General features: G+C 43.9%; 1 long non-coding RNA gene across 1 annotated transcript in view; it reads right to left on the bottom strand.

The window, feature by feature from the left end:
- Positions 1 to 1,183: 1,183 nt before the first annotated feature.
- Positions 1,184 to 25,126, bottom strand: part of LOC138745543 (uncharacterized) — a 41,768-nt gene continuing 17,825 nt past the window's right edge. Inside the window, exons 2-3 of the long non-coding RNA XR_011346329.1 lie at positions 4,225 to 4,368; positions 1,184 to 2,275 (exon numbers count right to left, since the gene is read on the bottom strand). This is a non-coding gene — a long non-coding RNA (uncharacterized lncRNA). The remainder of the gene's footprint in view (positions 2,276 to 4,224; positions 4,369 to 25,126) is intronic.

The following is a 25,126-nucleotide window of genomic DNA, read 5'->3' as shown; positions in this document are numbered from 1 at the left end:
AATCTCTTCTGCACCCTGTCAGCGTTCACATTCACGAGGTGACTGGAATTGATTCTTAGTGAGGGCTCACCAGAGATTTGGTGAGTGGCAATATGACCTCTCGACTCTTGAACAAATCCCAGCATCCCATAGGCCTTCTCAACTCTCCTATCAAACTGCGCAGCGACCTTTAGAGATGTATGGATTTCCACCCCAAGGTCCCTCTGTTCCTCCACTCTGTTAAGGATCCGACCATCAATCCACATGAATCGTACATGAATCACATTTTATTACCCTCCCCGCAGTCTTCAGGTTCTACCATTCACCTACACCCTCGCGGCAATTGACCACACCCAATCAGTCAACCACCCTGCAAGTCTTTGAGATGTGGGAAGAAACCAGAGCACCCAAAGGAACTCTAGTCATTCACAGGGAGATCATGCAAACTCCACACTGGAAATCTCATATTCCCTCTCAGCTCCGATACAGATTAGAAGATCAACTTGATAAATTTATATGAGGAAAGAGAAAGAGTAAACTCAAATAGAGTAGAAACACCAGAACTGATTGGTTGGAACAAAAGGGCTGTATCTGTGTGTATCTCCTACGTAATCTATGAACACACAGCAAGTGCAAATTAAATACATTCCAATATTGAACTCAAAGCATGCAACTTCATTAAATGATACTGGACAGCAATCTTTTTTCTCCAAAAGCTTTGCTTCCTGGAAAAAAGTGAATTATGTTAGACAACTTCAAGTTGAACACAATGATCTTTTCAGATTTGCTGAATCACGTAGGAAGTTGGAGAAATATTAAATTGATTCCAAGATCGTGTTATATGGCGAGCTCTCCACTGGCCACCGTGACAGAGGTGCACCAAAGAAAAGGTACAAGGACTGCCTAAAGAAATCTCTTGGTGCCTGCCCCATTGACCACCGCCAGTGGGCTGATCTCGCCTCAAACCGTGCATCTTGGCGCCTCACAGTTTGGCGGGCAGCAACCTCCTTGGAAGAAGACCGCAGAGCCCACCTCACTGACAAAAGACAAAGGAGGAAAAACCCAACACCCAATCCACCCATTTTCCCTTGCAACCGTGCCTGCCTGTCCCGCATCGGACTTGTCAGCCACCAACGAGCCTGCAGCTGACGTAGACATTACCCCCTCCATAAATCTTCGTCCGCGAAGCCAAGCCAAAGCAAAGTAATTAAATTGATCTTTATTGAATTTAGCATGTTTAATCATATCATGGTGCTGACACATTGCATTAATTCAACAGACCAAAAATGATTTGCCACTGATTTTTATTTGTATTCAGATCTGATGCCTCTCGTGTCAGTGCCCAACAATAGTTGGACAGCGTCGATGGATTCCATGGTACCGCTTTTTCATGGTCGCCATGTCCTGGTGAAACCTTTCACCACACTCGTCACAAACTATGTTAAACTCAGCCCGCATTCCAAGAAAACAGATAGCAGAGCCAAGTAAACATATGACTTCTCCTTTATTAACTCTTTGTTACGCTCGCCGGAGTGAGGGGGCTTCAAGAAAGCGTTCAGTGACTTGTTCTCTGCACTGAGTCCCACACACTCAAAGTACCTGAGTGTTTGCCGTTCATTTACGCAGAAGGTGCGCAGACCCTCACAAGTTTCACACGAGCTGCATTTTGTGTTTACCATTACGCGTGACCTTGTAATGTCTAGAGTTGTCTGGGAAGATCGGAGTGTTTCCTTATCTTGACACATACTGACATTCTTGTGGGTAATACTACCTCACTTCGACACAGATGTTCAAAAGCAATTACTTTCCCGCGTTTGCAGTAACTGAAAGCCTCACCTAATGCATTAATCCCTTGTGAAGCATATTCATAAAACTTATTCTTCCACAACTGGGCCAAGATCGGCGAATGCAGAAAATGAATTTTCATTGACATGTTGAACTTCGTGGTTTTGTATGCGTGAAGGAGATTTAAAATATTAGAGGAAATCACACAAATAATAACCTTTTTTTTTAAAAAAACAGTACATGATAGGAAACTTCTAAGTTGATTTTCGTGATCAGTAGCCCAAAATCTTTAAAATACACCCAAAATTGTTCAGGGAACAAAATCTTCGCTGTCCGGTGTTATCTTTCCCGAGAGCCTTTTGAATTCCCAGCAGACATCTTGCATCTCGAATTTGGCAGCAGTATAAATCATCGTGCCTCAGTGCAAAATATGATGTCAATGGTTTTCAAAGTAGGTTTGGGAATGTTTTCTTTTTCTGGAGTTGTTTACGAGCAAGGAAGAAAAACGCATCTAGAAAGAAAAAGTAAACTGTGTTTGTACGGAGCACATCTCTAGGATAAAACAAGGCAATTTCTTGTCCACTAATCCTGGATTAAAATTGTTGGTTGGGAATTTAGTTAAACAAGAAAGTCTGCAGACGCTGTGATTGTAGTTTACACAAAAAAGTGCTGGGGAAACACAGCCAGTCACACAGTGTTCTTTATGCAGCAAAAATAAGGATATATAACCAACGTTTTGGGCCTGAGCCGTCCATCAGTGTATGAGCAAAAAGCTGGCAGGCGTCCAAGTGAAAATTGAGGGGAGGGGGCAGGGAGAGGAGCACAGCCCCACAGGCAAGAAGTCGGAGGTGGATATGGGTGAGAGGAAGTGGTGGATTAACTACCACCCAGGCCCCTAGGCTGAGATTTAGTAAGGCTTCCCCTGAACTTGCCCCCCACCCTACCCTTCATTGAATAGAATAAAGTGAAATTAAATAACTTGTATCGTTGTACTATGTATAATGTACCACATGTATAAGCAAGAAATTTAATTGTAGTAGTGCTTTCACGTAATCACGTTTTAACTAGTATTGTCGAGTAAGCAAGCCTGGCCTTCACTTGAAAACAGTTTGCGGTTAAAACAGAATGTGTTTGGAGAAATAGCACAGCCACTTCTCCTGATCTTTCTCGCCATTTGTAAGGGAGCGGTAAAACATGGACTTAGTAAAGTAACGTTTTCTGTTACCGTCCTATTTTACAGATTTCACAATACTGGTGCTCATGCTCCAACAAGTTTCACTCCCTGTCTTTAACCATGTTAATGCCAACTTGTGACATAATAACATTGTCGTGGTAAACACATCTCACAGCTGCAGTACAAAAATCCTAAAAAGCATTACTTCTAAATGTTTATATGTTTGGAGCCTAATTCAGAAAACAAAATGGTATTTGTAATATTCCAGATATGAAAAAAATATACAAAAATACTGAAATATCATCCAGAATACTCGTCTACACTCACTTAAACCATTTTCTTTTGGTCTCAGGCTCCCCTCCCTTCCGGGCGTCTAGGTTTAAGCCTACTCAACCTAGTGGTTAATACCGGTGAAAAGGAAGAAGAGAGAAAAAAAGGTGAGAATTGATGGGGGGGGAGGTGATATAGCTCTCCGAATGGACATGGAAGGGGTGGAGAGCTGAAGGATAGGTGACAGAGGGATGGGGAAGAGAAGGGGACAAGGAAGGGGCCTTATGGAAACTAGACAAGTTGATGTTCATGCCATCTGGTTGGAAAGTGCCCAGATGGAATATTGTTAGGTGATACTCCTCCAATTTTTGGGTGGGCTCAGTTTGGCAGTCCACGATGAGGCCATGGGCAGAGTGGGGCGCAGGATTGAAGTGGCAGAGCTCCGCCAGTGGAGTGGGCAGAGCGGAGGAGTTCAGCGAAACGATTGTCCAGTCTCTCCGATGCAGAGGAGGTCACAACGCAAGCACCGGGAGGATTAGATGACCCCCTCAGATTACGAGTGAATGATGCTTCTTTTGGAAGGTTGGGAATATCCTGGAGTTGTGCTCGTTTCTTTTTCTTTCTCGAGGTGCCATTGATCTTTGTCCATGAACAACCCCCCCACACAAAAAATAACGGTCAGACAGCATCCAGGGATGAGAATAGTCAGTCAGCATTTCAGGTTTGAACCCTTTATCAAGAATAAGATAGAAATTGCGGTGGTTGGTGCAATGTTATTACAGCACCAGTGACTGGGGTCCAAATCCTGTGCTGTTTGTAAGGAGTTTGTACGTTCTCTCCATGTCTCCCACTTTTCATTATGAACGTAAGTTGTAGGGTATTTGGGAGGCACCATTTGTGGGCCAGAAGGAACTGTTACTGTGTAAATTAAATTTTTTAAAATTATATAAAGGAGGAAGATTTGTAGTCCAGTCATTTAACTGCCAGCATGAAACCATTACAGTGAAAGGTTTTACCTTTTCAGTCAAAGGCAGTGATCTCATTCAAATAGAGTGACACAGCTAAACAGAAAGTCCAACGGGTGTGAAACTGAGGAGCCAAGAAGGAAGTGTTTCTGGTGCATCTGCTCAGGAAATGTCACCTCGTTCCCTGGACAAGAACTGTCAGAAAACAAAATGCAGGCTGTAAACTAATAATACAACGTTGATGATCTTAAAATGAAAAGCACGGCAAATGTAGAATCAAAAGAAGCATTCAATTTATTTTATCTCTTGAAAGAGCTGTTCCAAACATAAGGAATTGGATTAATATACTCATTCTACATAAAGCCAGCATTGGGAAATGAAAATTGGCTCACAAATACGGTCCACCAAAGGCAAACAGAGCCAGATTGTGAGCCTTCCTCTGGTTCCCCAAGTTTCCGCAACAACATTATTGGCTAACCCTGCATTACAGGAAGAGCGGATGTGATAGCTGGGGGGGGGTGGGGGGGGGGGGGGTAGAGAGTACACGGGAGGATGTTGTCAAGTTCAGTTGCGAGGAAAGATTGGCAACGCTGAGGTTGTTTACTTGGAACTGGAGAGACGATTTGGTCGGCGTGTACAACAATGAGAGGGTTCGATGGAGTGAGTTGACCTGAGCAAACAGAAATTTGAAAGCATTCAAAAGCCAATATATTTCAGATTTATTGTCAGACATCACATACATCCCTGAGATTCTTCTTTCCGTCAGACTGATCAGGATTACGACTTACCGGTAGTGAAAAAAAATACTGTGCTCAACAAACACATACTGTATAAACAAATAAAGAAATGTAAGCAAAATGACTGTCCAATACGGAGAGGAAAAAGTCAATAAAGTGCTGAGTCCCTGACTGAGTTTGTCGTTGAGGAGTCTGATGGTAGCAGCTGTTCCTCAACCTGGTGGCGTGAGACTTGTGGCCCCTACCATATATTTCAGAGTATAATTCATGTCATAAGACCCTCAAAAAGTACTGAAAAAATGTAGGTCAACTTATACACCAGATATACTTTTGAGAAATTCACGTCGAAAACTGTTTGATGCTGCGTATATCAACCCTGGAAGCATCTCCCCGCCGTTCCCGACACTTCCCTATCACCAGGATCCGCCATAACCCACCCAGACATTCTACAATGACTATATAGAGCCGCAGGGAATCTGAGGTCATCGCTCCTGCCCAGAGAATGTGGTTCACGTAGGTCTGAGGTTCCCACTCCTGCTGGGTGAACGATTTTGCCACTCCTACTTGGGAGAATGAGGTCGCCGCTCCTGCCTGGTTTCTTTTTACTTCTTTACAGCTTGGTTACTTGGGGATTGGAGAGTTTTAAAAAGTTTTGGATTGTTGCTGGGAGCCCCGGACCGTCCGAAAATTGGGGTCGACTTATACACCATTAAAATGAGGCTAAAAAAGAGGCGTCAACCTATCTGTCATTAGTCTTATATGCCAAAATATATGGTATATCTCTTTCCTAATGGCTGCAGCGAGAGCAGAGCATGACTGGGTGGTGCGGATCCTTGATGATTGCTGCTGCTCTCTGATGCCAGCGTTGCCTTTAGATGTTCGGTTACGTGCCTGCAGTCCAAAATCCACAAATGGTAATTAAGGATGGGTAATAAATGATGGCCTTACCTGATCCTGAAGTTTAAAAAAAATCTTGACGTGATTGCAAACATTCATAAGATTATAGCAATTTATATCACACGGACATGTTAATTGTAGTTAACCTCATCATATTTAGATGAGAGGGGATCTAATGGAAACATAGTAAATTCTGAATAGATAAAATAGAAACGGAAAAGTTGTTTCCTCTCATAGATGAGAATAACCTTAAGATTCAGGGGAATGGATTTAGGACTGAGATGAGGAGGAAACTGCTTCTCTAAAGCCACTTACAGGTGGACGAACCGGGGGAATGCAGCTCCGGAGCCGGCCGCGGGTGTGCACGAAGCGACATTCAGGTGGCAGCGCTGAAGGCGCCGTTCTGGCGCCACGGAGCAAATGCTGGCTCCTGCCGGCTGTGGCCGCGCCCGCTTTCAGGTGCCTGGGGTGGGGGGGGGGGGGGGAGCGCTCGGAAGCGGAGAAATACACTCACTGACCCGAGGAGGGTTGGGTAAGTCCCCCTCGGGTCAGGGATCTCCGCTTTCAGGTGGTCTCCCAACAGCCACATTTGGGTATTTGAGGCGGCGGCTTTACGTCGGAGTATTCTGGCCACCTGAAAGCGGCTACAGAGAACAGAGAAATTCTCTGGCCAAGGAAGCAGTAGGAGGTATCCCACATAATGTACTTGGACTCGGATAGATTTTTGATTAGCAGAGGAATTGAGATTTCTGGGGGAAAGGCAGGAAGGTGGAGCTAAGTCCATGCTCAATCACGTTTAAATGGCAGGGCATGACGGGCTAGATGGCCGATTCCTGCACATTCTTCTGAATATTTCCGAAGGTTACACAGTGGGAGAAGGAGAGGATGGGGAGGAAAATATAGCAATAATGGTCATTATTCTCTGTGCAACTCCGGTTATCCATTCCCAGAAGCTTTGATTTAACGTGATGAAATTTATGTCTCCCGTCAGGAAAACTGGCTGGCACTTGCTTTGTGATTGGCTACGCTATTAATTTCCGACTTCATTTAGCAGAGTGGTTCACTCTGTCCAAAAAATGAAATTCTCCTCCTGCAGTAGGTTCTTCAGATTAAGGTTTAATTAGGATGGCTCCCACTTGAAGGATTTAAGCGGAAGGGAGCCTCCACAAAATATTCTGCTGTTTATATCAGAAGAATGCATCCTCTCTGATGGAGCAGCATGTTCATTCACACAGATGTTGAGCCTGGTCTCAGGAGGGGGAGATGCAAAGATGTCATTCACATCCCCGGGGAGAAAGAATGTTTTTTCTGGAGTGCTATAATTGCCCCCACCCCGGCCTGCAGGTGTTCCATAATGGATCTTATCACTCTTGCATGGCTAATGAATAATGTCATTTAAATGCTGAGATGTTTCCCCTTGGGGGAGAGGGAGACATCTCGAAAAAGGGGGCGTAGTTTTAGTGTCAGCGATTTCCCATTCGAAATGCAGAAGAAGGAGCCTAAAGACGAACACCCAATGGTACAGACATCTTCTTCTCCACCATCAGATTTCTGAATGGACAACGAACTACAGACATCACCTCATTTTTTTTTCACTATTTATTTTTAAAAATGTCATTTATATCAATTTTGGCACCGGCAAAGCTACCGCATAACAATACATTCTGTGATGCTCGGGCGTGCGTGGCAATAAATACTGATTATCTCAGGGTGATGTGGGTTTCTGGAGGGCTGAATACATCTTAGCTGATGCAAGCAGGGTTTTGGTTTTCCCTTTTGGTGAGTCACGTTGTTGGGAATAAGCCGCATAATAAACTGAGGACAAGGACAGGTTGAAATAACAAAAGCAAGCGAGGCAGTTGACCCGCAACCTTCAATAGCATGCTAACTCAGAGTCAATGAAGAATCTACTTCTTAGGTAAGATGGCGTGAGACGTGGAAGACCCGGTATGGTCAAGGTGAGGTAGGGGAGAGCAAAGAGATCACAGAACTTCCTCCTGAACCTATTCATCTCTTCTCATTAGGTTGAAATCTCTATTTATAAATCAACAGATTCCAATTTTGATTTACACTCCCAAGGACAAGTGGAATTTAGCTTGCCATCTCTGGAGACCAATCAATCCATTACAGCCAGAGCCCCTTGAGGGCCACAGCACATTTAAGTAAAAGCCTTGTTTTCACCTCATGTAACATCAATATTTTTAATGTTTTTTTTAATGTAGTCGGTAAGGGGAAGTACGCAAGAAACCAAAACTAGTGAAGGGGGCCCATAAACTTTGAGCAGAGTCCCAAATGGGGTCAACACCGAAAGAAAAAGGTGAAGAGGGCGTGGGGCTCCTTGAGGATAGAAGCTGCTTTCTTAGGACACTGTCTCTTGTAGATATCCTTGATGGAGTGAACCTGTTGAGTCCTTCCAGCAATTCTAGGTTTGGTTAAATATTAAGTTTTAAGTTTAGACATACAGCACAGTAACAGGCCCAATTGCATCCAAGTGACCTAAAATACCTGGTGAAGGGTGGGAGGAAACTGGAGCCCTGGGGAAAACCCATGGAGAGGACGTACAAACTTCTTACAGGCAATGCGGGAATCAAACCCCAGTCCCAATTGTTGGCGCCATAGCAGCGTTGCTATGCTAACCATGGCGCCCAGGTTAGGATGAAGGAATTGATTGGTGGAGAGCAATGTTCCCTCAACCATACAAAAACCATGAAGTCCAACACGCCGTTGCAAATTCATTTTCTGCATTCGCACGTGGACATCTTCCCCTTCGGATCTTGGTGATGAATATGGTGAAAGGTTTCACCAGGACATTATGACCATGGAACAGCGGTATCAGGACAACTGGAATCCATCAACGCTGGCCGACCATTGTTTGACACTGACACAAGAGGCATCAGATGCTGAGTATAAATGAAAATCAGCGGCAAAATATTTTTAAGTCAATTGAACTAACACCAGGATCGTCGTGCGATTAAACATTTTGAATTCAATATAGGTTAATTTAACGTCCAATGTGATACAGCAAATCTGAAATTATCTTTGTGTTTAGCTTGAAAGGGGCTCTGAACAACTTCTAAAGGAAATTTTGTGTAATATTACATTTCCTGTTTTATTACATGCCAATAAATGAATCTGGAATATTCAATTCTTTGGCCAAATCTTCATTCCTCCTCTCCAGAAATAAAGAAAAATAACAAACTTAATCTCTGGTCAAACCTTTCTTCACAGGTGAATTCTACTCACTTTCCAGTTTATGTCTTGGCATAAACTACATACAGCTATAATAAGTTTACAATTCTCTTTGCTTCAGGCCTGCCTTGATACAGGTTGAGTAATATGTATTCTGTAACTACAATCTGTCTGCCAGTTGTGTGCGGGAGAATTGTAGGTATTGATCTGGTCCGAATTTAAGGGATAACTGGCATAGTGTGACGGCTCTAATTGTATTTATTACCACTGATAATTCCACTGTGGCATGCAGTATTACGATTGATAAGCTCCTTTCTCCTTCTCTACAAACATAACCATAATCTTGTACCCAGTGCTTCACCCAAATTTGCAGCTCATGATACCCGCCCTACAAAACGTTCCTTCCTCTAACCTATAACCTATCAATATACCTACAAGGCTGAAACTTGATAATAATTTACTTTTTGAACTTTCTAATGTGCTCCGGTCAGAGCTGTCATTATTACCCAATCACCATGACCCTTCGAATCACATGGTTTCATCTGCGCTCGCCATCAGCGCGCGCTGTTGTTTTTGTTGCTGATGGTGATTTTATAGTCGCTGCTTTTGTCAAATTTTCTGGTGTTTTAGCTACAATATCGTGGCCATTAGTATTTGTGAATCTGGATCAATAACATTTTTGAGAATGCAGTAGTAATTAAAGGAAAAGATTTTACACTTTAATCACATGAACCTATGTAAATGTAAATACATTTAGGCTGGGGGTATGATATTGTAATTTAAAGGTGTAATTTTAATTTTTCTTGTTGTTTATTGCCGCTACATTCAGTGATATACGGGAATTATGATTTAGGAGTAACGTTAGGGCAAAGAACATTACTAAGGATTCTGTATGTTCTGGTGTGGGAGGAGGTCCAGGAAGGGGGGGGGGGAAGAGAAGTGGGGTGACACCAGGAGTTACCGCACTGGGTAACGCCAACCCTCGTGATGTCACTGGGGAGGAGCACAGGCCAACAAACAAGTGGCCGTAGGTGGACATGGATCGAAAGGCTGGGGAGGAAAGCTGAGAACTGATCAGGGGTAGATGGGTGACTCGGTGACTGCAAACCTGAAGGAAAAGATATGGAGGGATAGGGAATGAGAAAGAGTTGCAGGAAAGGAGGCATAGGGATAGGGAAAGGGAGAGGCAGAGGCTGAATGGAAACCATGGAAGTCAATAGCGGTTAGAAGGCCCTGAGACAGAATATGATGTGTTGTTCATCCAGTTTGCAGGAGGTTTAAGTTGGGCAGTGCATGAGACCAGGGATAGACATTGAAAAGGGTGGCCACTGGGAGATCCCCACTATTGCAGCAGAGAAGAGTGAAGGTACTCAACAAAGTGACCTCCCAGTCTGGATCCACTTTCCCCGATGGAGAGGTGGCCACAACGGGAGCACCGGATGCAGTAGATGACCCCTGCAGATTCACAAAGGAAGACTGTTTGGTACTCCGACTGGTGGTGAGGGAGGAGAGGTGGGTTCAAGTGTCTCAAGGGTAGGGTACCAAGGGGGTGGTTGGTGGGATGGGACGGGTGGATGTGGGAGTCACAGAGAGAACAGTCCCTGAGGAGAGGGGAAGAGAAGGGGAAGATGCGCCTTCTGGTGGGATCGCATTGTAGGTAAAGGAAATTGTGGGGGGTGATAATGTTGGATGCATGTCTGGTGCTGTGTGGTATGTGAGGACAAGGGGAAATGTGGCCTTGTTTTGTCTGGGAGCCAGAGGGGGCCAGACTGAAGTGCCGGGAATGGAGAATATGTGGCTGAGGGCCGAGTTGATAGTAGTAGATGGAAAGCCATGTAACGGGGTGGTTTTCATATTTCTTTATAACACAGGAAGAGCCTCATGTCAATGCTGGCTCTCAAACTTTCTGATGACAGTGAAAATGAAGATATTACTTTTGAGTGTATTTTATGGATTTTGGACTGCTAAACATGAAAATCACCTTAAAATGTTCCTATCACGTACATTTTTAAAATATATCCAATTGTTGTGATTTTCTGTCATATTTTAAGTCTGTGGGTAAATTGCCCACAAAGCAAGCAGTTTTGGTCAGTCCAAGCAGGCCTGGGAATCCACTCAGTGCAGGTGCTAGGTAAATATTGTCTTAGGCCTGGGCATGCTTGGAAAGCATTTAACAGGAATTTTCTTGGCACACGCTTCAAGCAGACAAAACCACCATGTGCAATATATAATTGAAAATTCCTTTTCTGCCTTCGCACTTGGACTCCTTCCCTGCTGATCTTGGTGCCATCAGTGGCGAGCACAGTGAAAGGTTTGGTCACCCCAATACAGGAAAGAGGTGGATGTGATAGAGAGGGTGCAGAAGAGATTTACAAGGATGTTGCCTGGACTCGGAGCAATGAAAGAGGTGGATGCGATAGAGAGAGTGCAGAAGAGATTTACAAGGATGTTGCCTGGACTCGGAGCAATGAAAGAGGTGGATGCGATAGAGAGAGTGCAGAAGAGATTTACAAGGATGTTGCCTGGACTCGGAGCAATGAAAGAGGTGGATGCGATAGAGAGAGTGCAGAAGAGATTTACAAGGATGTTGCCTGGACTCGGAGCAATGAAAGAGGTGTGCAAGATGATAAGAGGCGTTGATCAGGTGGATGGCCAGAGGCATTTTCCCAGAGCTGAAATGGCTATCATGAGGGGGCATATATTTAAGGTGTTTGGGAGTATGTAAGTTTTTCAGCCAAAGTGGTGGGTGCCAGCAATGCTGGTGGAAGCAGGTGCAATAAGATCTTTTAAGAGACTAGTGGATAGGTACATCAAACTGAGAAAAATGAAGGATTATGCAGTAAGTAAAGAAACTGTGCAGGGTAGCACAGTTGGCGCAGCGGTTAGTGCAACACCTTTACAGCGCCAGCGATCGGGACCAGGCTGGGGTTTGAATCCCGCACTGTCTGTCAGGAGTTTGTACGTCCTCCCCGTGTCTGCGCGGGCTTTCTCCGGGGGCTCCAGTTTTGTCCCACCGTTCAAGAAAAACGTAGATTAATGGGGTGTAAATTGGGCGGCATGGACTCATGGGCCGAAATGGCCTGTTACCCTGCTGCTTGTCGAGAGAAAAAAAAAATTTGAGGAGATGTTTGAGTATGTTATTACGTAGGCACAATACTGTGGTGTAAAAGGCCTGAACTGTGTTGTCAGTTTCTATGTCTTTGAGAATGGCAATGAGTTTATTGTCATGCACATCAGTACGATGTGCATGGAATTCTCGCTGCAGCCGCACAGGTACTTGGTCAAAGAAAACGACTCCGATAATTTGTGTTAAATTAACGTAAAGAAAGAGGTTACAGGACAGAAATTAAAGAAGAAATCAGTGGTGTTTCAGAATTAAGAGGATGTGATTACACGATGGACCTGTTTATCTCACCGCCTAGATAAATGTTCAAATCCCATCACAGCAATAGCGCAATTCAAGTAATTAATTAAATCAACCGGGAATCGAAATGTAACTACCTGACAAACAAAAGAGCAAGCATCTGCTCTGCAAACTTCCTCAATGGAGGGAAATCCTGCCTCACCTCAATGCGACCCCCAAATCAATCGCCACCTCCTCCTTTATTGAAAGAAAAGCTTGGCCAACTACTCAGTTCGAGGCTGAGCAATAAATGCCCGGCATACCATGAATAAATAAACAAAAGAACCTCCACTCCCTTAACGAAGACCAGAGAAATCAGCCCAGAAGAGCCCTGGACATTCAGGCGTAAGCTCATTTGTGGGAAGTGACTTCCGTTGCACAAACAGAGCCAGGCACACCATGGGTTGTCCAACCATTAACCCTTCACATTGCCATCACTGGACATCATTCACTGACCACTCAAGTGAACCTGCCTTATAACTGCCCCTCCTCCCTCCACCCCGCACCCCAGCATTCAGTTCAGGCACCTTCCTACATTGTGCTCAGACCTTGATGAAGGGTTCAAGCCTGAAACGCCGGCTGTGGATCTTTTTCTTTTGCTTTATTTATATCTATTATTTATCGTTTTGATATGATATTGGAAACCCTGACAAATTTTGGCAGATGTGTGGGGGAAAGTGTGTTTTTTGACAATCTTTTGTTTAGGGTTTCATGCCTCCATTTATAACGACAATAAATACAAAATATAGGGAGATCATAAATATTCACAGAAAATAAAAATGGCGGACAGGTCTTTTTGAGGTATTGTAGTAGCTTATGTTTTAGCGTAACAAGGAGAGGTTGATAGGTGCTCTTGGTTGACATAAAACATAACACAGCTGGTCAAACCGTGTACTTTATATAACAGAGATAAAGATACATAACTAACGTTTCAGTCTTGAACCGTTCATCAAGGTACGAGGAAAATGTCGGCAGGCACCCGAACAAAATGGAGTGGGGGAAGGGTAAAGGGGGGGGAGTACAATCCCACTGGCAGGAGGTAATAGGTGGATAAAGGCATTAATGTCTGCCCTTACTTCTCTTTCCCTGATGTTTCCAGCATTGTATGCTTTTCTTCAACCCTAGGTTTCGTGCAGTGAGTCACTCATTTTCTGAAAACTAAAATCCACAAGCCACAAGATGAAGTGCTCACCACTTTCCTGAATGAACGCAGTTGCAGAAACCCTTGGGAGGCTTGACACCATTTCAAGACAAAGAAAATTTCTCGAATGGCTCCAACCTAAATACCGCAAGAAAGCAACCCACATCATAAAGGTCCCCCATCACTCTGGTGGAGGCATGATCAGCTGCAGACTATATGAACGATTTTTCGGGTCTGAGCCCTTCTTCAAGGGAAAGTCAGACAAGGCAGAAGCAGGATATAACAGAAAGTCCCAGAGATCAAACAACGGGGAGGAATCCAGACCAACAAAAGGTGTTAATTGAATATGATAAGGAACTACGTGAGAATTTATTCTGTGCGAAAGGAGACAGGGAATGGAGAGACAACGGATAAGAAGGAGGTGGTGGGTGGTGGGGGGGTTATCGAAAGCCAGAGAAATCGATATTAATGCCATTTGGTTGGAGGGTGCCCAGTCAGAAGATGAGGTGTGGTCTCCTATACATCAGAGAGGCTGGACACAGACTGAGAGATCACTTTGTTGAGCATCTAGGCTCTGTCCGCCGCAATAGTGGCCACCTATTTCAATTCTCCATCCCATTCCTTTGCCGACACATCTGTCCATGGTCTCATGTACTGCCAGACTGACACCACCTGTAAATTGGAGGGGTGACCCTTCATCCGAGACGTTCTGACACCTCCTGCTTCTGCCCTTTCTGACTTCACCTTGAAGAAGGGCTCAGGCCCAAAAAACCGGCCATATACCTTTATCTCTGAGATGCTATAAAGAATGGCTGAGTTCCTACTGCATTTCAGTGAATTTATTCCCGTCACTCTGGTCACAACCTCTTCTCACTGCTACCTTTGGGCAGATGGTACAGAAGCCTGAAGACGAGTGTCACTTGGTTCAAGAAGTTGCTTTCCCCAAGCTATCAGGCTGTTGAACCTCTCCTTGTTACGCTAAACATGAACGACCACAGAGAAAGCCCTGTCTGCTGCTTTTATTTTCTGTGAATATTTATTATCTCACCAAATGTGCAATTTCAATTCAAGTCACCTTTATTTAATAGTAAATCAGTAGTAAAAATCATACTTCTATTATAGAAAAAAAACACTTGACAAAGAGCCCAGGTTTGTTTCTACATTAAAAAGTCTTTTACAAAAATAGATATTGCTCATAACATCTTTTGGATGAGGTTGCACAGAGAACTGTACAAATACAAGCTCAATTCTCTTTTCCAAAAGAAAATATTTTCTGGTGAAGAATTCTTGTAACATGTTGCCATTGTGGCATGCCTCAGAAAGTATTTCTTTCAACAACTCCATTACTCTTCAGGTTCTTGTTTGCCAATGTGGCATTCCAGTGACCAGTCAAGCAGGGTTTTATGCCTCCTGGCTTTGGAATAATGTCAGGTCTAACAATGCCTTGGAAAGCATACAACCCAAAAGGCTGATTGCATTGCAGATAGACGACAGCCAATGAACATTCCCTTTATATCCACAGTACAAATTAAAACAAATATTTATTTGCTCCGTTACAAATACGATATGACAATGTGTGGCATTTGACAATTTAACAGCTTGTAAAATCTCACGAAATGTTTCATAATGCAGAACACTCAATAAGAAAGGCAGTCAGAAAAAAAAATACACAAATTTCCCAAGAGATTTTTGATTGTATATTAGAAGCTGGACACAGCTTCATTTTTGGGTTATGTTCATCTACGTATGTACGTGTGTGTGTGTGTGTGTGTGTGTGTGTGTGTGTGTGTGTGTGTGTGTGTGTGTGTGTGTGTGTGTGTGTGTGTGTGTGTGTGTGTGTGCGTGTTTCTCAGATGTATGCATCTCTCCACATATGTACCTGCAGATCTGTTACTCTTCCCAACACCACAACCTCAGACTTGTCTGCATCAAATTCCATCTGCCATTTTGCGGACTATTTTTCCACCTGGTCCAGATTCCTCTGCAAAAAGCCTTCCTCGCTGTCCCCTCCACCTCCAATCTTTATGTCATGCTACTAACTACTAAAGGTCATTTAATTTCTCTGAATCAGTCATCCATCTGTGATATTTACTAAGCTTTATTTTCTATCTTTTTGTCTTTCTTGCCCTCCTGCCCTTTCTGGAAAACTAACTTGTTTCTTTTTTTCCCCAGTGTAGTAATATGATTGTATGTGCTGGCTGGCCCTCCCTCCGGGTGTCCTTCTACCTTGGCTCCTCCCTTAGTCCTCCCCATGTGACCCCGGGCCATAAAGGTCAAGTCCCCTCTCCTTCTCACTCATTCCTCACCCTGGACCCAGGCCAGCAGTACAATAAAGCCTATCGTTCCCCTCAGTCTTTGTCCGAGTCATTATTGGGCCTACTGATAGCGCCCAACACCCAGCTCCGACAGAGGATTTTATTCTGAATTACTCACTTCATTTCTCTCTTCTCCAGCTGAGTGCTTTCTGTTGTTACCTAAGCATTTTCTAGATTGAGACTCAATGCGCAGAAGAAATATTTGCTCAGGAAGTTTCAAAAATTGTATTTTCAAAAGATTACAAAGAAAAACAGGAGAGCCACCGCTTGATGTTCGAATTGTTCATTTATTGATAACTCACCATGTCGCACTGATGCTAAATCCTCTGCTAATTCGGAGATCAGAGGCTCGGTTCGCGCAGCGCTATTACAGCGCCAGTGACCTGGTTTGAATCCGGTGCTGTCTGTAAGGAATTTGTGCGTTCTCCCTGTGACCTGTGTGGGTTTCCTCCGGGTGCTCCGGTTTCCTCTCTCCCTTCAAAAACACTGTGTTTGCTTGTGAATGGGTTTATTTGGCTCATGGGCCAGAAGGGCACATTACCATGCTGTAGAAATCCTGCTATCTGGCACCTATGTAGATTGGTAGATGCTGGATAAGTGTATTTTCCGGTTGCCTGAGACTTACTCTTACAATACCTAACTAATACACCTGCATTCACAATAAACAGTTTAAAAGACAAAAGACAAAAATACCATACTGTACTTAGATTGTACAAACTTCATTTGCATGAATATATAAACCTTAAAATATTTATTTTCAGTCACATTCTTTGAAAACATTTAACTGTTGCTGCATCTGCAGGTTCCTCCCCCTCCACGGAACCGCCCGTAAGATAATAACATAATAGATCATTCAAACGCCTCCCCAAAGCCTCTGACCGGGACGACTCTTACTAAGCAGGGATAAGGAGACGCTTTAAGAGAGTCACCCCAACGGCGAGCGGCATCGACCAGCTCTTCATCCTGGACGACGCCATTGCTGTTTCACACGACTTTATTCAAATAGCATCTACGAGTAAACCCCGCCCAAGGCTCTCCCTCCGCTGCCTGAATATTTGCTCTCATCTTCACCAAAGGTTTATGTATTTTTCTTCAAACAAAACTTTTAAATTTATGTATTTTTACCAATTATTTTATTCTTAATTGTGATTTTTAAAATTTATTTTCCTCAATTTTTTTTGCCAGTTGCTTGAATTGCAGAAACGAGGGGATTTATTGTACATTTAAACTAAAAAATTTAAATTCAAAAAATTCTGTATAATTCAAGATTGTATCTGACCTTGTTTGAACCACAAAGCAGCTATGGAGAACAATTTTATTGATGGTCTGACAGATCTTGCTGCTTGGCTCTATGTGGTTGTGCCAAGGCCTAAGTATCTCTCAGATGTTTTACAAGAGGCCACAGAAGCTATTTGCATTTATATAGAGCACTTAGCAACATGAAACATAAGGCTATGAATTTCAAACTTGAACCAGGAGCCAGAAACATTGAATAGATCTGGTTGGTTTTGTTAATTTTGTTGACCTTGTCGCGACCAAGATGTTTGCTGTTCAGGCAAACCGGGTCTGATTATAACGCACACGGTTGAAGCAGTCTACACCAAGATGACGCCAGGCATCTACCCCTTCTCTTCAAGGAAACGGCCTGCACGCACGAAATATGACTAGCTGCCAGACAGCAATGCAACTACTTGTTCCCAGCAGTGGGATCAGGGAGCACCTTTAAAAATGCCCAGTGAGCAAACAATAAAGCAGCGAGTTTTGGAACAAACCCGTCGACTGCTGGTCTCATTATTCACTCCGTGGCGCGAACGCTACATCATCTCTGAGAAAACCAATATTTATCATGCATTTGAGTGGGAAGGGAAGGTTGGGAATTGCTGCTCCAGACCCAATTGTTACTGAAATATTTTGCTTGAGAAAAATTGTCATTGGCCCATTTCCTTTGGAGGTATGAAACTGTGCACATAACGAGTCCAGTATGTACGATTAAAACAGTGGTTTTCAAACTTTTTATTTCCACCCACATCCCACCTTAAGCAACCCCTTACTAATCACAGAGCACCGATGGCATGGGAAATACTTAAAGTCAGATGTGAGTGGAAAGAAAAAGGTTGAGAGCCATTGGTCTTGTCTATGCTGAGAGTCAGGTTGCCATTCTCACCCCATTTCATGAGATTTTCCACCTCTTTTCAGTAGTGCAACTCATAGTTGTTGTGGATGAGGCCGACTAATCTCATGTCATCGGCAAACTTTGATGACTGTTGGATCTTGATCTGGCATTGCAATCACGGGTCAGAGGTGCGAGCATGAATAGCCTGAGGTGCGAACATGAACGGGCTGAGATGCGACCATGAACGGGCTGAGGTGTGCTAGTGTTCAGCGTGATGAGGCTCGGTATTCTGCTGCCGACCCAGACAGACTGTGGTCCTTCCGTTAGGAAGATCAGAATCCAGCTAGAGCGAGGGGTGTTGAGTCCCAGTGAGGGCACGTTCTCCACCAGCTTCTAGGAAATGATCATATTCGAGCTGAAGTTGTATGGGGCGTCATTCTTCTGGTGGGTCAGGTTGGAGTGGATGGCAAGGCATCATCAGTGGAATGGTTCCATCTGTAGATGGATTGCAATGGGTCCCATGTGTCTGGGCATTGCACCTTGATGTGTTCCATCACCAGATACTCTATGCATTTCATAATGGTGGAGGTCAATGCCACTGGGTGGTAGTGATTGAGGCCTGTTACCATCACCCTCTTTGCTGATGGTGGCTGCTTTGAAACCTGTGGGGATGATGGAGTGCTGCAGCGACATTGAATATAAGCCAATCTATCAGTTGGTCAAGTCAAGTCACATCAAGTCTCCTTTATTTACCGTTCATACCATGTTCGCACAGTAAAGATGAGATAACGTTTCTCCAGGACCACGGAGCATATTTATATAAGTAGAAGTTAGAATAGAAGTTAAACACAATGAAATATTAAAATATTAAGATGTATACAGTAAAAGTCCATGGTGCACGATCCACACATGTTCTGAGAATTCAGGAACCCGATGACTTGGAGGAAAAAACTGTTGCCCAATCTGGGCAATACGACCAGATGGCAGAAGGGAGAACATGAGAGGCGTGTGGAGTCCTTCACAATGTTTATTGCCATTCACCTGCATCGAGTGTTGTAGATGTCCCTTCTGGTAGGGAGTGTACAGCCCCGTCCTTCATTACCCAACCAGGTATATTGTATGGTTCTACTGCCTTGTGTGGATTCACTCTGGATAGGGTTTTCCTCATGGAGAGGACCCGTTCTTCAGGGGGACATGGAGATTTCTTCAGTGTCAGCCTATTCTATCATTGAACCATGCATAGAAGAAGGGAGGCATGTTGTCTCATGGTTTGTTAGAGTTTTGATCCCTTGCCACATGTGCCTCGTGTGGTCGCTGTCTGTGGATCCACTGTGCCTATCCACGCTTTGCCTTCTGGATTGCACAGGAGAGTTCGGCCCTGCCTGATCTTAGTACCATCTTGTCGCCTGTCCTGAAGGCAGCTCCGTGAAATGCCCAGACCTCTGCATCCAACCACGGTTTCTGGTTAGCCCTGGTGGTGAAACAGTTGGTCTCGATGACATCCTCAATGCTGATGTAGCCAGTCAGTGAGCTCATGTACTCTTCGATATTTACATGGCCATTGGAGGTGGCCACCTCCTTGAAACAGCTCCAGTCTGTAAGTCCTGTAGAGCTTCGGTGGCCTCGTCCCTGCCCATGACCTGATCTCCCTGTAAACTGGCTTCATTCATTTTGCCAGTAATCTGTTTGCCGGGGTGAGCAGGCTTTGAATATAAATGAAGGTTAATAGAACTGTTAGTGTTCACCCAATCCAGGGCATTCTCTCCTCTGGTGGTGAAGTTAACATGCTGTGCTCGAACTGTTTTCAGGTTGACATGATTACAATTGTCAGCTACAATCACGGGTGGGATATGGCACCGTAAAGCTCCTTCATTGTTTCACTTTCATTCGCCGAATGAAGTAATCAGCAAGGCTGTGAACTCGCTGACAGGTAGAAGGGTCTGCGTTTCACCATCAGGTAGCCTATCTCTGCTGAGGAGAAGTCAAGTATGGGATTCAAACTCACTTTTCCTGATGCCTTCTTAATGTTCCTATTGCAATTTTGTCCTCTGTATTTAGAGCATAAATGTTCTGTTCAAAACATGGGTACCTCTTCAGTAAACAGAAGAAATATTTAATTCGTGACTGAGAGGTGCATAAAATTGCTTCAATACCTCCTGATTCCCAAAACCGTTGGGAACAGCGTCATATTTAACCATTAAGTTGCAAGGATGGATTTAAGCAGATGTCAATGTTATCTGATGACAGATGATTCAAAATATGCAGTTCTGGCTGAGCAGTCTCTTAACTGCATACTTCTGGGGCTAATTCTTACACGCATCAGAGGAAAAAAATATAATTAAATTGGGGAGATTGCAGTCTTGATTAATAACAGACTTGGCAGCTGTGCTAAAATGGGTATTTACCCATGAAGATAAGATTGCAGCCACAGATGCCTGCAAACAGAAATGTTTGAGCTGTTTAATGTCAGTCTTAGTGTACACTAATCTACTGATAGAGGTAACTTTTCTGGCACAGGGCTCTCGATGGGGAGCAATAAAATCGGAGAACAGAGTGAGCAGAGAAGGTTCATTACATGTTATTCTGATCGCTTGTATTAATTAATTCTGCAACCTTGGAATTTGGACTGTGTGTATGCCTTGTCTATTTGTCTATCTGTCTGTTTTTGTCCATCTCTCTCTCTCTTTTTCTATGCTTTTGCAGAATTGATGGTATTTTAAACTAAGCACATTTAAATTCACCTACCTCTAATGGAATTATCACAATGGCAGCTGATTTGCACATGGAGGACTTGGAAAGAAACTAATAAAATTGACTGGATTATGTTAAATGTATCTGTTGCAAAACTCATCCAGAGAGTTACCTCCCTCTCTAACTCTTTGTTCCTATTGGTGGATATTAAAACTATTTGAATGCACTTTATAGAGACTTAAGACTGAATTTTACAATTCACTCAAAATAGCGCCATTGCTTAACTCCAGATGAAAGCAGTCACCTTAATATTAAGTGCATGAAGGTGCGCAAATATCCAACCCACCTCTCAAGGGATGTGGGAAAACAGACTTAATAGGACAACCCTAAGGCATTAACTCCTGATCTAAATTTAACAAATTTGAAAAAAGATAATCTGGCCATCAAGATTGTGGGAGCCAGCAAAGTGCAAATCAACACTTGCCTTTCCTACATTCCAAAAATCGCTCCACTCTAAAAATAGTTGTCTTGTTGGAAATCTCTTTGATAACATTATGACATTAACATCAAGTTGTCCAGTTTCAGTTACCCCCCACCTTCTCCCTAATGCCTTTTCCCCAGTTCTCTCTCTCTCTCTCTCATCCCTCTTGTCTCCTTTCACAGAGCCAAAGTGCACCCCCTTCCCACTTCCCCGTATCAACTCTAATCATTCCTCTCTCCTGTCCTCCTGTTGGTCTGTTCTCTCCCCCTCCCATTTTTCCCATCTCCCCAGCCTTTTAACTGTGGACACCTGTCTTTTTTTACTTCCTCCCGGAGGAAGGGGTCAGGCCTGAATCAACGGTAATATATCTTTTATGGACGCTGCAAGCCCCGCTGAGTTCCTCCAGCATTTCTGCCTCAGCTCCACTTACCCACCAGCTCCCCATAACCCTTGACTTCCCTATATTTTCATTTAATGCAGAGCAAAGAGAACTTAACATCTGCTGATGCCGTGATTGTAATAAAACACTCACAGAAACGCTGGAGGAACTCAGCCAATCTCGCAGCATCCAAAGGAGGTAAGGATATTTGGTGGACATTTCGGCCCCGAGCCCTTCTTCAAGATATAAGCAAAAAGCAGTTCAGGTGTCTAGATTAAAGACTAGGGAGAAAAAAGGGGGAAGAATGGGAGGGGGAGGAGTCCAGACCAACAGCCAAAAGGTCTTATTTAGATATGATGAGGAAAGGTGAGAATTGATTTTGGCTCTGTGAAAGCAGACAGAGGGAAAAAGGAAGAGATGGAGAGAGAGAGAGAGAGAGAGAGAGAGAGAAAGAGAGAGAGAGAGAGAGAGAGAGAGAGAGAGAGAGAACTAGAGGAAAGGAGATAGGAGGGGGGTATTTAATGGAAACCGGGGATGTTGATGTTTATGCCATCTGGTTGGAGGGTGACCAGATGAAAGATGAGATGTTGTTCCTCCAATTTTTGTGTGGTCTCAATCTGGCAATGTATGAGACCATAGACAGACATATAAGGAAGAAAATGGGATGGGGAATTAAAATGGGTGGCCACTGAGGTATCTACGCTATTGGGGTGGGGGGGGGGAGGAATAGAGCTGAGGTGCTCAACAAAGCAATCTCCCAGTCAGCACCCAGTCTCTCCCATGTAGAGGAGACCGCAACAGGAGCACTGGATGCAGTAGATGACCCCTGTAGACTCACAAGCGAAGTGTTGCTTCAATTAGAAGGACTGTCTGCGGCTGCGAACCGCAGTGAGAACGTACAAACTCCTTATAGACCTGGTGGATTCGAATCTGCCTCACTGGTGCTGTAACTGTGTTGCGCCAACCTTTAATATGTTTGTATTTGTTTATTTATGGGAGCCGACCCATGCCAAACCCTTGGTGAGATAGGGAGCTGCCTATCCCAGCATGTGAAGATAGCGGATTGAGCGGACGAGACCAATGGGAAGTCCAACGGCCAGGAAGGCGGTCTCTGCAAGCGTCGTGGAGCACGAAGAGCACATCAAGGCACAGAAGATGTCCTGGTCCTCCATTGTGCCTGATCCCATCTCCAGCCGTCTTGACTTTTGTCCCACCACTGGATCCAGATGGGAATTGGGAAGAGAGAGTGAGGTTGATGCTACACAACTCCCCCTCAGTTTAATCCAAATCAAGCACCAGTCCCAATACCACCATTATCATAATGGTGTTGAGGTCTTCATTGACGTTGATGGAGGAACGACATGATAATAAGGAACCTCAAAAGTAAATATTTATGAGGCACAAAGCCGCCATCCAGCTGGCTGTGTGCCTGAGAATCAGCCTGGTCCCTGATTTAGTCAGCGAAAGTAAGAGCATTAGGGGAACGGCTAACACACAAGTGGGTGGATTGTGGAGCAAAGCGTAATCTGCTGGAGGAAGGCGGTTCTGATGACGCATTGACCATTCATTTTCTCCCACTGATGCTGCTCTGCTGGCAGAGTGTGTTCAGCTATGGGGGAAGGCAATTCAGCCCAACGATTTTTCTATCCCATCAAATAAGCACAAAAAAGATTTGTTAACATAGCCCTAGCCGTAGCAAAAAAATGTATTATGTCAACCTGGAAATTGGAAGATAATTTGAAAATACAACAATGGTATATAGAAATGAATAAATGTATTCCATTAGAAAAAATAACATATAGTTTAAGAAATAATATTGAAATATTCGAACAAGTATGGGAGCCTTACATTAAATACAATAGCGAAAACCTACCGGGGACAAACATTACCTAAGTTGATGGAAGGAGAAGGAAAGAAAAGAATGGACTCAGTAGAATTTCTGATGTATTTTTGTTGAATGACAACATTGTCTGACTGGTTTAATGCAACCTAGATTGTATACCTAAAATGGATGAGAGGGGGGGTGGGGGGGTGGCTTGGGAGGAGGGAGGGGGGGGGGAGAAAAAGTCACTGTATATGTGTGAAAAAAAAAGTGTATATCATGGCTAATGTGATTTATGGTGTGAAAAATAAAAAAATTTAAAAAAAAGGCCGCAGTCAATCTCTCCTGCATTAACTCCACACCTGCAAGCATATAAATGCTGTGCTCTCAGCAAACGAGCCCTTGTGCGTAATGAGTTACAAAGGCTTGAGTAAAAAAGCCGCTCGTCGAAAAGATTAAGTGGCGAGCCTCCATACAAATAAATGGGAATGATATATCTGAGAAACAGGAGCAGGAGCCCGTCGAGCCCACTCCGCCATTCAACTGTTGATCTGGCCGCAGACTCAGCTCCACAATTCCCTGTTTGCCCATAATCCCCCAATTATTCAAAAATCTGGGGGGGGGGGTTTCTGTCTTAAAATACATTCAATGTAGCCTTGCCCACATAACGAGACCAGGACTGCACCAGCAGTGAGAGAATTAAAGGAAAGAATGAAGGAACGTGAGAGATCCTTACAAACCCGGATGTAATGTATTTTAGTTTGGACCACTCATGTTGGCGGCCTGGAACATGTACGTAATGATACACTGGACAACAAATATTTTGCTTCCTGAACACTTTTGGGTACATTTTATGGATTTTTAGGCCACCGTAGTATTTTTTTTTCTATGGTGTACCGTTTTTTGGATATAACCTATTAATGTGGATTTGTCTCATGCTTTAAGTCCACTTCAAGCATTCAAAACCATGAAATACAGCACGTCATTGAAAATTCATTTTCTGCATTCCACACTTGCACCTCTCCCCTGCAGGTCTCGGCGAAAGGTTTCACCAGGACATTGCGTCCATGGAAAAGCGGTATCAGGGCAACTGGAATCCTTCAGTTCTGGCCGACTATTGTTGGACACTGACATGAAAGGCATCAGATGCTAAGAAAACATTTTAACGTCAGTCGAACTAACGCAATGTGTCAACATCATTCTGAGATTAAAAAACATTACGTTAATTTAATGTTTCTCGCACTTCCTACGTCCCTGGGTTTTTTTATAACAAAAGCAAACCCTTTGAAAAATGTTGTTGTCCCATGTTTTATCAGCTAAGGAGCCTTAACATGCGTCTGACTTTTTGTTGGAGAATAACATCTGCTTATTGACTGCCAATGGATTTGGCGTGTTTGCAGGCTTCTTCCAAACGTGCAATCTACCAGCCCTGGTATCGACCCCTGGGTCGATCTCCCCATTCGTCTCCCAGTTCCATTCATCCTGCAACTGCCCCAATTAAATGTAATTTGACAATTGCCTGAGGACGAGGCTTTTATTGGGCTTCTGCACCTGCTTGTGATTCTTCTCGACAGTCAGTCGGTAAACTTTCCACCAGACGCATTTCGTTCCCGGCAGTCTGGCATCCAGCGCAGGAGATGACCTGATGCTGACAGCAGAACGCTGAGCAGACGTGATCTTAAACCGATGACAAACAACCCCTGTAAGCTCTCTAAAGAGACGTATGAGTGGGATAAGTTCAATTAGTGGTTTCTGAAATCCTCCCAGCGTTCGCTCTGCTTTTAC

Source organism: Narcine bancroftii, chromosome 11 (assembly GCF_036971445.1).
Source record: "Narcine bancroftii isolate sNarBan1 chromosome 11, sNarBan1.hap1, whole genome shotgun sequence".
In the NCBI taxonomy this organism is placed as follows: Eukaryota; Metazoa; Chordata; class Chondrichthyes; order Torpediniformes; family Narcinidae; genus Narcine; species Narcine bancroftii.
Note: the sequence above shows the minus strand (reverse complement) of the source record. Positions and strands in the feature narration are given on the sequence as shown.